Below are 15,026 nucleotides of genomic sequence, written 5' to 3'. Positions count from 1 at the left end.
ATGTTGATGTTTAAATATGGAAGGGACAGAATATAGAAGGTTAGTAATATCGATATTTTTAATATCGATGGGACAGAATGTCGAAGGTAAGTAATATCGATTTTGTTAATATCGAGGTTAGTAATATCGATGTTACTAATATTGATGTTAATAATATCGATGTTACTAATATCAATTTTTATATCATTTTTATGTATATTATTATGTATTTAATATGTATTTTTCTTTGTTTTATGTAATTTAATTGCATTTTGTTTAGTACCGTAGCGGGTTGTGGGTTTATAGGGGAATAGGGGAATAGGGTGGGAAGTAATGTAATTATACTAAATTAATTATTAATTTTTAGGAATTATAAATTAGTTTTAATTAATCGGTAATACATTTGTGTTAATTGGTAATTCATTTAAATTAATTGATTAATTGATAATTATGTTCCGTAGTGGGATGTGGGTTTATAGGGGAATAGGGTGGGAAGTAATGTAATTATAGTAAATTAATTTTTTATTTTTATGAATTATAAATTAATTTAATTAATTGGTAATTCGTTTTTATTAATTGGTAATTCATTTAAATTAATTGATTAATTGATAATTATGTTCTGTAGCGGGTTATGGGTTATAGGGGAATAGGGTGGGAAGTAATTTAAATGTAATTATGTAATAATTTATTTTAATTAATTGTTTTTGTTAATTATATTATTGTTAATTAATTACTAATTGGTAATTAATTTGTATTAATTGATTAATTGATGATAATTATGTTCTGTAGTAGGTTATGAGTTTATAGGGGAGTAGGGTGGGAAGTAATTTAAATGTAATTAAGTAAAATGTATCTTAATTATTTGTTTTTGTTAATTATAATAATGGTGATTAATTATTAATTGGTAAATAATTATTATTAATATGTATTTATTATTAATTTATTTTTACTTAATGATTTATTGGTAATTATGTTTTATTAATTATGCATTGGTATTTGTAAATAGTTTAGATTTATTTAATAATTATTTTTTAAATATTTTAAAATATTAATTTATTTATAAGTATGGTATTTTTAAGTTCCACACTTTCCCTACAGTTGCACTCTCTGGAGTTGGAATAGTAATTTTTACCCCTTCATTATCCAACACTTTCCCTACTGTTGCACTCTCTGGAGTTGGAATAGTTATTTTTACCCCTACGCTATCCAACACTTCCCCTACTGTCGCATATTTATTTTAAATAATAATAACTATTTTTAACTATGTTTATTCTATTTTTAAGTATTATTTAATTTATTTTACATATTTTTTTTATAATTTAAAAAACTATATATTTTTTAAAACAATATTTTTGACATCAATATTTTTTTCCCAATATTTTTGTACTTACCTTGTTGTAGATAAGATGTCAATATTGGTGACATCAATATTAATTCCCCGATATTTTTGTACCTCGATATTATGGATTTCAATTTCAAAGAACTTTATTTCGGTCTTTTTAGACCATAAAAATAATATAACACATTTCCATCCAGATCTTAGCGACACCATTCTTTGTCACAGTGAATTGGGCGGAAGACATCACAATTTACCCTGATCTGTCCTAAATTTACATTTAAAAACAATAAATTCATAATACAATAAATAAAATAAAATGTTTAAACAATTAAAAACTCTATATTGAAAAGGATTTATATATAAAATCTTAGAGTCACGCGCCTCAAAATTACTAGTTGTCGATGACAAGTAATATCTAATTGTATCATAAGATTAAATATCTAGAAAATTCATCACTGGGTATTTATAACAATTGAAGAATTTAAAAACAAATTATGTCTGATATTACAAAAAATAAAATATCACAGTTTTAAACCCTTTTTAGCTCTAATGACCATCACACCAGCAAGAAATCTCGATACACAAAAAAACACCAGTTGTGAGGTATCAGACTTAAGTAGACGCCCCGATGGGGTTTCGGCTGTTTCCAAAAGCTCCCCGATATACGGTTGTCATTTGGAGTTAAGTTTGGAGCACATATCTGACATCATTACCGTCCAACCAATACTGCTATGGCACCGTATTTGGCAAACAAGTGAATGCAAATTGACCCGCTCCTTAATCACTGACTGTTTAGCCTTAGAAAACTGGAAAAACATTCCCTGGTTGGCATATGTTCACAATTTATTTTTTGATGGATGCAAATTTAGAGTCTTTCTTTAAGACCCCCGAGACCACAGTCGAAGTACCCCTGAAACACCTGAAAACTCTGTGCTTATCACACCTGCGTGAGCTTCGATTAACTAAGGAGATCTCCAAGCCCTCAAATCTTCATCTCTTGACAGTGTAAGCTTCACTTGGGATCCAGCCTTACTTACTGTTTACCATCAATGATTATGAAAAATATTTACTGACACGGTTCTGGTTTAACATCTACCATCGGCTACTAACATTTCCGAAGATAAATGACTGGTCTTCAAACCTTATTCCTTGCCCTTGTGATGAGCAGTCTGAGCAATCACTTTTGCACATAGTTTTTTTCTGTAGCCTCTATGATTACCCCCCGTAGGCAGTGGATTATCCCCTTGGTAAAACACATGGGTCTCGACCTCTACCGCCCAGCACTTCTCGCCTTACAATGTTTAGACACCGAGTATAGTGTTAACCCCATAGTCTGTTTTTTAAAAGCATGCACTAAATATCGTAAATATTATGACTGAAATCCTAAAAAGACTAACAACTGTTCGGTTGTCTATCTTAAAGTTGTTGTCCCATGAGTGTGCCCCTACAATATTTGTATATTATGGTGGTAGTAAATTGCTTCTGATTGTCCTGTATCTATTTTTGCTGCTATTGGTCAGAAACCTTTTTGCACTAGGCTTTTAACAATATTGTATCACCTATCTTCTTTTTATCGTGTATGTATTAGTGTATAAAAATTCTCTCTTTTGATGTATACTATGCATTTTTACAATATTTTAAAATTCTTCTTTTAAGAAAAAAATTTACATTTTATTGACATTTGTGTACTTTTATGGATATAATTTCTGTATCCGAATAAAGTTTTATTGAATTGAATTGAATTGAAGTAGACGTTCTGCCTCTCTGCAGTGCCTTACTTTCAAGGAAATGCAGAGTGGTTTAATCCATCTTTTTCTTGGAGTGTCATATTAGGGACAGAAAAAAAAGATATGTGCATCATCTTCCTTGACTTCAATCAAATGTTCACAAGAAGTGCATTTGTTATAATCTTGGTCATTGTGAATACTAACCCATTTTAATTTCTTATCATTTGTTTGTAAAACCCCATGTATAAATATCAGGTACAATAATTTGGCAATTTGAGGGCATACCTCATCCATCAATGGTTCGAACTGGGGTATATCTTTGCGCAAGAGAAATGATGTAGTTAGAGATCCTAAGCTGGAATCATGCTGGAAAGTACTGCTCATATAATTCCAGAAGGATAACTTAACAACCTTGCTGCATGCCATAGTCAAATCTGAAGGTGCATCCCAATAATGTGATAATCCTATTTTTTTAAACCAGATCGACACATGGTAAAACCACGGAATGGCTTTTAGAAGACCAAAACTCATTATCTCTTGCAGACCCCTTTTGTAATGTACAAGCTCAACCGCTGACCAAATTCTTACTAAGCATTGGCGAATTTTGTGAATCTGGCGTTCGCGAATTTGCGTATTTGCGAACTCGCAATCCGCAAAATCCACGAACTCTCGCAAATTTGATTTTTTTTTCTTCTGTTCGCAAGGGTTTCTGCCAGTTCACAAGGGTTTTGTACCAGTTCGCAATTGCGAACGTACTTGTCGGCTCGCAACGGTCGCGACTTTGTTGTTTCTACGTCTGGTTCATCGTCACAGGTTCACAGCACCCTCTGTTTCACCACTGCCACCCTCTGATTCACCCATGCCACCCTCTGGTACATCACTGCCACCCTCTGATTCATCACTGTAGATTATGGGGGGGGGGAAGCAAGTACACCTGTCCTGCTTCAACTGACATGAATTAATTTGGGGTTGATTAATGTGTCACTGAATTTAAACTTCCTGTCTGGCACCTGCTTCCTTATCTGTAATTTGCTTTCTGTTGCAGTGCAATTTTTTTTCCCAGGACCTTTGTGACCTACTTGTAGCTATTCTATGAGCCTGCTGTGAGGGTCAGAGCAGGGTCATAGAATAGTTGCAATTAGGCAACTGAACTCTGGAGGGGCCCCTCAGGAAGCACTACAGGAAATGGTTACTAATGATGAGCTTGAACTTTTGCACCTGCTGAGTGCTTTCAGTTTTGCAAAACTCGTTTTTCCACAGAACAGCAACTGTAATGCCCCAAACAAACGTAGGCAACTGAATTCTGGAGGGGCCCCTCAGGAAGCACTAGAGGGAATGGTTACTAATGATGAGTGAACTTTTGCACCTGCTGAGTGCTTTCAGTTTTGCAAAACTCGTTTTTCTGCAGAACAGAAACTGTAATGCCCCAAACAAACTTGTGAAAGTTGATTTCTAATCCAAAAGTGATCCAAAGAAAGTCAAAAAGGCCTCAAATCTAAAAAAGTGCAGGCAAATGTCAACCTGAGGAGTCATTCTGATAAAAATCATCATTTTCAGAAGGTGTATGCTGCTTGCTGGTGGATTTCTTGTGCAGAATTGCAAATTTTGTAATTTCGGGAGTGCGAGATTGTTGCTGCCCGCCGCATCTACATGTTCGCAATTGTGAACTCTTGTGATGCGTCGCCAAACTCCCGCGGGATCCCGCAGCAAGATCCAAAATGTCGCAGCACTTGCAAAATATCGAGAAAAACAACTCGGCAAACGCTGAATGACGGTAAGTGAACGCCGCACGCCGCAATATTGTATCACCAAGCAAAAAAATCCGCTGCGTGCGAATTTGCGGATTTTTGGTAAATTCGCGGATTGCGAATTTACCAAAAATCCGCAAAATCCGCGAGCGGAACTGATTTTCCGCCCATGCTTAATTCTTACCCAAAATAAGAGGGGGCGTAATACAGCAAGGCTATCTGTACGTTTTAGATTGAGGTCAAGTATTACAGGAAGCATCAGGGTTCTGTTAGGTAGAGACAGTAACTTACGAATGAATTTATTTTCTCCAATTTCAAAGTTACATTTACAGTATGGTACCCAGGGTTCTGCCCCATACAATAGCAGCTGACTGAGCCTTGAATTTAAAAACCTCAATGGCCAGAGAAACAGCCTTACAGGTACTCCCTCCATGCTCATTTGTAATTGGAGTACAGTTTTGGATCAGAAGTAGTCTATTTTTTTCCAATTGCGGCTTCCAAGTCAGTTTCGAATCTAGTGTGATACCTAAATAATTAAAACTGTGTACATATTCTAATCTTTGGCCAGTTAGCTCTAAATTCTTTTAAAAGGATTTACGTGAATTAATAGACATATATTTGGTTTTGCTGGGATTAATTTAAAGTCCCTTATTAGTGCAGTACGAATGGAATGAGTTCAGCAGGTTTTCAAGGCCACTGGGGGTTTGCGAAATTAAGATGGTGTCATCTGCTAAAAGTAATGCAGGTATCACTTCCCCTCCCAGCTTGGGGGGATCATTTTTGCAATCTTCCAGAAAGCTGGGGATATCATTTACATACAATGTGAACAAGGTGGGCGCCAACACACAACCTTGTTGTACTCCCAGTTTCACAGGTATCTACCTGGGAAGTTTTCCCCTTGGCCCCCATCGCACTTTAGCAGAATTCCCTTCATGTAGACTAATTATCTGTACAAGCAATTCAATTGGTACCCTTAGATCTCTTAGGCAGCCCCAAAGGCTGCTCCTAGGTACCAAATCGAACGCAGCTTTTTGTAATTGCACCTTTTTTCCCTTATCTTATTGACTTAATTAACTCTTTCTTCGCTATTCGACAGTCCCTGTTATATTACGGGTTGCCAAGTCCAGTCTTCTCTGTTTCGCCTATCTTCTTTTCTTTGGGCGTTTTGCTTAGTACTGGTCCTAAGGCACTTTTTAGCATACCATGTAGATCTGTCATCTTCATTTGATCCTTTTTATTTTCTAAAAAGGGTGCAATAGTATCTGTAAAAATTGAATAGATACTAGCCAGTGCTTTTTTATTCCCCAAAATGTGAGGCCATTTTACAGCTCAGTTGTTTCTTTTTATTATAATTTCATCATCCAAGCTGCCGATCTCTGCTGAACCAGATTGGGGTAGAAAAAAAAATTCTGGTGTAACCGACAACCTCAAGGGTCGATGGTCGCTCTCTGTTCTGCGATCTATTTTAAAGTCAACCAAATAACTCCAGCGTCCCAATGACACTAGAACATAGTCTATATTACTGCGTGATTTACTTCTACTGAACGTGTAAGCATTGGGTCTGTCAGATGAGAGATGCCCATTACAGGCTCTAAGGCTATGGGCCATTGTCAACCCTAGTAGTTGAGTCACAGCTACTGTGCACTTGACCTCTTTGTTACTTTCCATCTCTAGAATGTTGTAAGACTGATCTTTCACCTCCAACAGATTACCAAAACCCAATACAGGCTCAAAATTTCAATTAAAGTCACCTCCTACTATAATATTTGCTCTATGCCCCAATGAGTCGAGGATGAGGTCCAACTGACTTATTACTGGTGATTCATGATTTGCAGGGCAGGGTCTGTTGTAGATGTTAAGCAAATATAGGATCCCGCCATTAGTTGTCATCAATTTAAGGCCCAGTATATCTTGTGAGGATACATCCAGAGATGAAGTAGTGATTTCTAAGGAAACCCGGATCCAAATCACTGATCCTCCTGACAGTCTTCCCTTTACTGAGGGACTTGCCCCCACCCAAACTTTTTTGAAACCGACTCTATAGGGTATATCTAAGAGCCCGGTCTCTTGCAGAAGTATCACTTCACTGGCCTCTATATAATCATTCCATGTTGGATCCAACATATTCCGCTTTAAGCCTGCAATGTTCCATGATATAACAGGTATAATGCAGGTTCGATATATTGCTAGGGTTCCTGAGCCACAATAAATCGTTCCCCAGAGTCTCAGTATTTGAAGTTACGTCACTACTGTCTACATATGGGATGGGGAAACATCAGATTTTACCACCTGTTGTTCGCAGAAATCTTCTGCCATCAGCAGGGGTGGTGCTTGAACCCTGGAATCTCTTTGCCCATATGACTGAGAATCCACCACCATTTGTGGCTCAAATACAAAACTCCAATCCAAACAATCATCCTTCCTATGCACTATTGATATTTCCAGCTCAAAATGCAAAGACTTTGAATGTCAATCCAAATCCTCAAGGGATTATAGGACCTCAAAACAATTATTCAACGACATCTTTGGGTCAGAATTATTTGTATTTCCTCTCTCCATTGGTCTGTAAAAGTAACCCAACGGTAAAACACTAATACTGGTATTCCCCAGATCAGTCACCTCTAGTTGCTAAAATAGCCCCGATCATATGTGGCCGCCTAAAATTCACTACCACACAATCCGCTTTTATGCCCTTCCTGGATTCTCCCACCCAACCTACCCTACAAACCATCAAGATGTCAGCTTCTCTCATTGAATTAAAGTGCCTAAACTTTGCTAGCCAATTGATCACATTATTTTTCAAGTTCAACCAATTCTCTTTCGGGTCTCTCCTAAGCACCGGTACACCTGCTAAGATTAGCGCATAGGGCATGATGCAGGTGGCAGCTTTAAGACATCTTCATTAGGGTTAGATCTGTGCCTTTCGACTATATAATAATAGTTTATCTACTTGGCCACTGCGTCTGTTGCAAACTGGGGCAGGATGTGTTTTACCTCCTAGTTCCTGGTGTGACACACTACTAGCTCCTACCTCATTCACCATTGGTACTGCTCTGTTGTCTATTATTGGCTTATCATGTAAACTAGGACCTTTCCTGTCATTATCGCAACATATAATTATCTCTGGTTCAAGCGGGATCGGCCTACTCACTGCTTGTGCACAAGCATTTGATAAATCTCCTTCCCTATGGGTGCGGTCACTAGGTGGGTAGCTACCAAAACTCAGTTGTCCAGTGGCTTTAAAATCTCGCTTATATGGTCCACTAGGTCAGATAGCATGCCTTCCTTGGCGGAATCCAAGGATCTCTTCAGAATAGATTCAAGATCCCCGAGAGAGTTTGCCGGAAGGGAGTGATTCTTTTCACCATAGGGCTCTGTCTGGGTTGATACACTCTTTAGAAGGGTTTTCGTGGGTTCCAAACTAGATTTTGTTATCCCTACTTGTACTGAACCCACAATGACCCTAACCCTAGCCTTCCTGGAGGCTGGTGCTTTCTTTTTTGCACACTTGGTATATATTTTTTTGCCATTGCCTGATTTTGGTTCCTTAATCTAGTTCCTATTGGTGAGCTAGTTATATCATTATTCCCTATAGAGTCGGATGGATTAGAACAATTAAGAGCCAATCCATCCTCCTTCCCTACATCTATGAATACCAGCGGGGAAATGTGTGGTGTGCCAGAAAGCCTAGGTGAGGAACTCAGTGTATGTGCTGGTTCAAAAACAATCTCCTTTCGGCAATTTGAATCTCCTGGTTTAATAGAGATTCTACCCTAATGATGAATGCGTCTAGAGTGGCAGCTGGCCCCTTACATTTACTCATGGTGCTTCCCTTTAAGACAACAAATACAAAATGCAAAATAAAAAGGGCGGAAATAGGCGGGGCCGCAGCAAGGGTTACAATAGTAAAAATAAGGTTCAGACATTCTAGTGATTAAAGCTTACCAAACTGTCAAATTCCCAACAAACAAGTTCCAAATATCAGAGGGGAGGCCCAGTCCAGTATCTGCCAGGCTGTGACGGGCGCGGACGGGCCTGCCCTTGGCCCGGGCTGGGCCCGGGCAGCTCTGGGCACGCCCTCGCGTGTCCCGTGCTGCGGGAGGCACACCAGTGTTTTAAGTGCCTCTGGGCGCTGCAAGATGACACCTGCAGTGCATGCCTCGCAAGGACGCCTGGGCAATGTATACCCTTGTGGAAAGCCTTCACTCACAGTACTGGAGCCATAGCGCTGCTTCTGTGGGCAGTAACAGGGCAATGTGGTTCTGGTAGGTCATACAGTTTCCGCCTGCAGTAACGGCAACAAAGAAAAGGGTTAAAGGGGTCCCGCACTGCGGGAGGCGCATCGGTGTTTTAAGTGCCTCCGGGCGCTGCAAGGTGACACCTGCAGTGCGCGCCTCGCAAGGACGCCTGGGCAATGTAGTTCCTTGTGTAAAGCCTTCACTTGCGGTACTGGAGTCAAACCACCACTTCTGTGGGCAGTAACAGGGCAATGCGGCTCAGGTGGGTCAAACAGTTTCCCCCTGTAAAAGACTGTTGGTCCTGTACTTCAGCTGCCAACGCTCTCCACCGTGATTGTCACTGTCTGCGAGTAAATGGACAGTCAGTGTGTCTGTCTATATTTTGTCAGACATTCAACACGTCCACAACAGAAAATAGGGCACAACTGGTGTCGCTTGTGTGCAGAAACTGGCAATCACATTGGCCATTGCAGGGAAATGTGAGTTGATAATGTACAAGTACAAACACACATTCGTTATGTTGTCAAAATGTCCACTGGCCCCCATCAAATAGGTCCTCCCAAACAGCCACAATGTACACAGTCATGTAGTCTGTATGAAAACATGTACAATGCAACAACATACATGTGAAAACATTGTTAAACTGCATCTCTCCTTTACATTGCAGAGGGAGAATGAACACCTCCAGCAGAGCAGCCTGAACCTTTCTTCTCTGATGACGAAGAAGACCACACCAGCTTCTACTCTGACACCCTCCAACAGCTTGTGGAGAGCCTCTGCAGCCCACCTCCAGGAGCAAGGCAGCCCATCTGCTATGAGGAGACCCCAGCCCTACACAGACTATACAGCAGGCAGCACCAATCACCACGGCTGCCTCCCAGGACCTCCACAATGCACACATGGCCTTTCAACGCCATGTGTTGGGGTGCCAGGAGAATCTGTCCAAACAGGTGCGGGTGGGCTTCGACCGCATGGCAGCCAAACTAGATGCCATACGTGGTGTCTAAGCCCCTTCAGGGACCGCTCACAGTCCTTAACGGACACCCACTGTCGCATCGCCAGACTACACAACCTCAACATAATTGCCTATGCAGAGGACACCCAGCTGATCCTCTCCCTCACCAAGGACCCCCTTACCACCAAATCCAACCTACACCAGGGCATGAAGTCTGTCACCGAATTGATGGAGGCAAGCAGGCTCAAGCTGAATACGGACAAGACTGAGATCCTCATCCTCTGGCCTAACCCCTCACCGTGGGATGACTCCTGGTGGCCAGCATCACTGGGATTCCCCCCGGCACCTACCAACCACGGACGCAACCTAGGAATCATCCTCGACTCCAAGCTCAGCATGACCAACCAAGTCAACGCAGTCTCCTCCTCCTGCTTCCACACCCTCCGCATGCTCCGCAAGACCTACAGATGGATCCCGAAGGACACATGGAAAACCGTCACCCACGCTCTCGCCAGCAGCCGACTTGACTACGGAAACGCCCTCTACGCTGGAGCCCGGTCCAAGCTCATCAACAGACTCCAAAGAATACAGAACGCCTCAGCACGCCTGATCCTTCACGTCCCGCGTAGGGACCACATCACCCCGCACCTGAGAGACCTGCACTGGCTCCCCGTCGAAAAAAGAACCACATTCAAACTCATGATCCACGCACACAAAGCACTCCACAAGACCGGCCCTGCCAATCTCAACAAAAGACTCACCTTCCACGTACCCAACAGGAAACTCCGCTCTGCCGACCTGTCCCTGGCCGCCATCCCGCGCATCCACAGAACCACTTCCGGGGGCAGATCATTCTCTCACCGCGCCGCCAAGTCCTGGAATGCCCTCCCCCTCCACCTACGACAGACCACAGACCTCCCGGCCTTCAGAAGAGTGCTCAAGACCTGGCTCTTCGACCACTAGCAGCAGCTACCCCCCTCCCCCCCAGCGCCTTGAGACCCTAGTGGGTAAGTAGCGCGCTTTACAAATCCCTTGATTGATAGATTGGTTGACTCCATGCTCTCCAGTGGACCATGACTGACATCGCTGGAGCCCTGACTCAGACTAGAACAGCTGTCCAGTCAGGGTGGTTGTAGCGATGTCACCCAGGAATTGGTACACATGCGAAAGTCTATGGAGACCATGGAGTGGACGCAGGCAGAAAGAGGGGCTGCCACAGCTGTATACCAGCAAGAGGTAGCTGGGTTTCTCAATAACCTCAGGATCATCCTCATGGCATTGCTGCCACAAGACCTGGCGCTGATGCATGCTGCTGCAAGCACTACATCCACATCTCAGCCCCCTGAAGTGTCAGTGCCACACAGTGCGGCAGACATTCCACTTCCGGCCCCTGAGGTGTCACTGCCACACAGTGTTGGAGACAAAACACCACCACGCACACATGAGGCACATGAAACAGCAGAGGACTAAGAAGTGAATGAAACCACCTTACTGCTAAGAAGAAAACTGTAGCATTCATCTCTGCCTGTTTCTGCTTGGTTCTGCCCTCTGCATCATCATCACCTTCCACTGTACGCGATACACTCTGCGACACTCACCTTGTACATCGACATGGACTGCCATATTCTGTTTGATCCCCAATGACACAGCAATCAGACTACGTACTGAACAAATCCTCTTCCTTTGGACTTGTCATTCCCTGAAGGACTCTTGCTGGCCCTCCAGGGGCCTACATTGTAAAGTGGGTTTTACATGGCCTTGTACTGCTCCAACTGCAACACTCCACTGAATGTGCATTACACATTCATAATCACACAGATGTGTCAGGCCAATGATCTTTCAAGTGTGGAAGTATGGATGAATAAAGGCCCAGTGATTCCCCCTTACGTCCATGTTGTTCATGTCATTGGACTTGGGTCACAGGGCGACACATTGCTGAATGCGGTCCGGGTGACACTGACACAATACCAGGGACACACGCATTAGTTACTTCCTTGCCTAGCCCAGTACGGAACCATGCCCGAGCCCCGAGGACTTTGTTCAAACCCTTATCCTGGACTGACATATGCCATGCCAGGCCAGGCTTCTCCGCTGATGCTCACAGGGGAGTACGACAACGCTACATGTTCCAGGGCTTGCCTGTGGTGATCTGCCAATCACAGGTCTAGTTGTCAGCATGCCACAGTTACTCCCTCATGGCTGGTTTACACCCACAAACCACAAAATAGGGATACCTGGTCAAGAAGTGTGTGTTGCTGTACAGAAAAGTAAGGAAAGAAGAGGCAACATACTATGTGTGATGAGTCATATCTGGCTGAGAAATTCCCATCAGACCACCCTTATTGGCGGAGTATCGTCATGTGGGAGTTGGTATTTAATCTCAATACTGCCCAAACCATCAAATGACGGTGCGGATATGGATCTTCAAGGACTCTAGCCAAGATAATGCTCAAGGAGTAGAAAAGATAAAGTGCAGTGCTCTAGTGAAAGTGATAGATACAATTAACTACCTAGACAAAAAATATGTTTAATGGAGATTGTCTAAGTGTCAAACTTAAAACCACGCCCTGTAGTGAAAATTAATAACTACAAAGTGGCGCTGTGCAGGACGGTCGGCATGTTTCAGCCTATTAGAATAGTTATCCGGCTTTCTTCACGACCGTAAGGTGAAATTAGCTACTGCAATTATACATAGTGAAGTGAAGTGTGAAAAAATTGTGATTGATACTTTACAATACAGGAGTCTCAGAGGACCTTGGAGCCCCAATGTATCCTTGAGATGTCCATTTTCTTTTCCTGTCAGAACATAAAAATAGAACTTACAACAAACATATATAGCCACTTAACCTCATAGATGCTATTAAACATTCCTCCCCAGTGCTGCGCTGTCCATTGGAACTAGTGCTGAATGGACGTCCAATGGTCGTGCGCAGCACTGGGGAGGTAGTGCTGCCGTCGGCCAATGCACCGAGGCAGCACTTAAGGGGTTAAAACACAAAAAGACTGCACAAACAACACACATGCAAACGTACTTTATACTTAGCAACAAACAAAGAGTCTTATATCTCTTTCACAGAGAGGTATTAGCCTCCACTGAGATACTCATCCAGCGTTATGTGGGAGAAGACCTCACCTCACCCGGCAACCTACTCAGGAAATTGAGGCCCCGCTCTTTCATGCAAAAAAATGTAAGGACACATATTAAGTCATACAATGTGTCCAGCTCACTGGCTCTGCATAAAACCTAGCTTACAAAGTAATGGACCCAACCCCATCAGACCAAAAACCGACTCAACACAGGATCGGCATAATATCCCATTTGTTATTAAATCGGATTTATCAGAGTATTAGCAAAAGTCACAACCCCTCTAGTCCTGTTTCAGCTTCCCACAAGGTAAAAGATGGCAGAATGATGTTGAAATGCCAATAAAATAATGTAGGACCAAAAGGTGCTACAACTGATGAAAAAGGACTGTTCCTTATCTGAAAAATACCAGAAAAAACCTTTTATGGACCCAGAAAGACTCACCTGTCCGTCGGTACCTCTCTCAGTCATCCAAGAGGAAGTGGAGGTACTGACTGGACTGCCCTTGGTGTATTTATACTGCTGTTCATTGGTCAAATTGCCTGTTAAAATGGCCAATTAGTTTCAAGATTGCCGCCTTTCCTTCGGCGCATGCTCATTGGATCGTAACTGGCATACACTATTCTCTTTCTATTGCGCATTTAATAACATATAAACTCAGTGCTGCACATGCGCGCAGAAGTATAGCTCCAAAATACAAATTCATCGAGCGTGCGCGCTGATCGGTATAAGCGCGGGCGAGTAATATTCCACTCTCCTACTCCTCCGAATATAGCGTGCCTCTTGAGACACAGCTCGCGCATTGCATTGAATAAACACACTAACTCAGTGTCACGCATGCGCGTAGCAGTATAGTTCCACATAACAAACCTACGGAGCTTGCACGCAGATCAGTATAAGCTCTAGCAAGGCACTCTTTACAGCACTTGCGCACTAGAAAGAGAATAGTGTATGCCAGTTACGATCCAATGAGAATGTATAATTGCAGTAGCTAATTTCACCTTTCGGTCCTGAAGAATGCCGGATAACTATTCTAATAGGCTGAACCATGTCGACCGTCCTGCACAGCGCCACTTTGTAGTTATTAATTTTCACTACAGGGCGTGGTTTTAAGTTTGACACTTAGAAGACAAAATCCATTAAACATATTTTTTGTCTAGGTAGTTAATTTTATCTATCACTTTGACTAGAGAACTGCACTTTATCTTTTCCACTCCTTGAGCATTATCTTGGCTAGAGTCTGTGAAGATCCATATCCGCATCGTCATTTGATGGTTTTGGCGGTATTGGGATTGAATACCAACTCCCACATGACGATACTCCGCCAATAAGGGTGGTCTGATGGGAATTTCTCAGCCAGATATGACTCATCACACATAGTATGTTGCCTCTTCTTTCCTTCTTTTTCTGTACAGCATACACACTTTTTGACCAGGTATCCCTATTTTGTGGTTTGTGATGTCAAGTAGGGGAATGGGATGCTAGGTCGTTAAATATTTCCCCTTGACCCCCTGTATATAGTATTGTTTGTGGTTTACACCCACACCACACCCATCCAGCACACGCGTCACAGGACATGTGGCCCTGCCAACAAAAAGGGCTGTGTGCACGTATTCAATGCCATTTCCACTCTCTATCTGGGTGTATCCGTGTGGTGCTAATGTAGGCATGAGGCCCTAGGGCCCTGTGACATCACATTCCCAGGGCCGGAGGTGACATGCTGTCGTCCGCACCACGATACTCAATCATAGAGGGTCCATGACTTTTGGGGCACAGACTTGGTGGCACCGGATACACTGCGGCTGGCAGAAGGCACACCACCACGGGACGGTGATTTTCAGTGCACTAAGGGTAGGGGCACCTTAAGTGCTGAGCGGGTGTGCAGCCTGCGATGATGCCCCGTCCTGGGGGTCCGGACTGGTGACAATCGTTTAGAGCCCTGCTATACCGGATTT

This window comes from Lissotriton vulgaris, unplaced genomic scaffold, assembly GCF_964263255.1.
Source record: "Lissotriton vulgaris unplaced genomic scaffold, aLisVul1.2 SCAFFOLD_3107, whole genome shotgun sequence".
Taxonomy (NCBI): Eukaryota; Metazoa; Chordata; class Amphibia; order Caudata; family Salamandridae; genus Lissotriton; species Lissotriton vulgaris.
The sequence above is the reverse complement of the archived record's forward strand: the minus strand, read 5'-3'. Positions refer to the sequence as shown.